Genomic DNA, 1,222 nt, shown 5'->3' with positions numbered 1-1,222 from the left:
TATATATATATATATATTAGTGGCAAACGTAGAACTAGCTAGCTAATCACAATAAGGAATCATGTTAGTGGCCTCGACACAACGCTTCAAGGGTTTGGGATGGCCTCGACGATAACGCTCTTTTAACTTGATAAATTTGGGTGGCCTCGAGAGAGTTAATTTGTCGGGTAGGGGCGCAGCGGGAGGGGGTAGGAGACCAACATCGTTTTTTCTCTAGGGTTTGGGTGTCCTCGAGAGTTTTGGTCGAGCGAGAGGGCGAAGGGGGGTGCTGCAGTTGTATAAGTTATCACGGTCGAGAGGGGGTATATATATATATATATCGACCGCCCCTCATGTCGAAGTTATCTAGAGGGGGTTATATCGACAACGACGCGACATACATATACATGGGAAAATAATGTTATCGGGGAGGGGGTATCGGTACCACCCCCTAGCTCGTGTTGAAGTTTCTTCTTTCTCCTCTATTCCTTTCTTTCTTCTTCTCCTCTTCTTTTTCTTCTTCTCCCTCGAGAAAGGAAAATAATTAAGGAAAAGGAAGAAAAGAGAAAAAGGAAGAAGGAAGAAGAAGAAAAAAAAAGAGGAGAAGAAGAAAGGAATAGAGGAGAAAGAAGAAAAAATAGAATTTCTTCTTCTCCTCTTCTTTTTCTTCTTTTTTCCTCTTCTTATTTATTTCTCCTCTTCTTCCTCTCCTCTTTTTCTCCTTTCTTCCTCTTCTTATTTTCCTTTTTCCTCTCATTTTTTTAGTATTGCTTGTTTTAAAAAAATGTTCAAATAGAAAATTTGGAAAAAAACAAAGGTTTTGCCTAATGCATTTTTCATATGAATATACAAACATTTGCATATTATACAATAATTAATATCACCAATAGATACAATAAATACAGAGCGACGAAGAGCCAATAGATACAAAAAATCTATGAACAGAAAAAAAACCATGAACAATAAATACACATATGAACAATAAATACATATATGAACAAAAACATGCTCTGAACAATTTTTGAACATTACATACACATAGCCACATACATACACATATACATTATATATATATATGAACAAAAAGATTAAACTAATAAAAATGAAAAAAAACAGAGCCGCATATATATATAGCCACATACATATATATATACATTGAACAAAAAAATTAAACTAATAAAAATGAAAAAAAAACAGAGCCGGTGCGGCGAGGCGGCTCACAGCGGTGGCGGCGCGCGGGGGC

This window comes from Triticum dicoccoides, chromosome 3B, assembly GCF_002162155.2.
Source record: "Triticum dicoccoides isolate Atlit2015 ecotype Zavitan chromosome 3B, WEW_v2.0, whole genome shotgun sequence".
NCBI lineage: Eukaryota > Viridiplantae > Streptophyta > Magnoliopsida > Poales > Poaceae > Triticum > Triticum dicoccoides.
The sequence above is the reverse complement of the archived record's forward strand: the minus strand, read 5'-3'. Positions refer to the sequence as shown.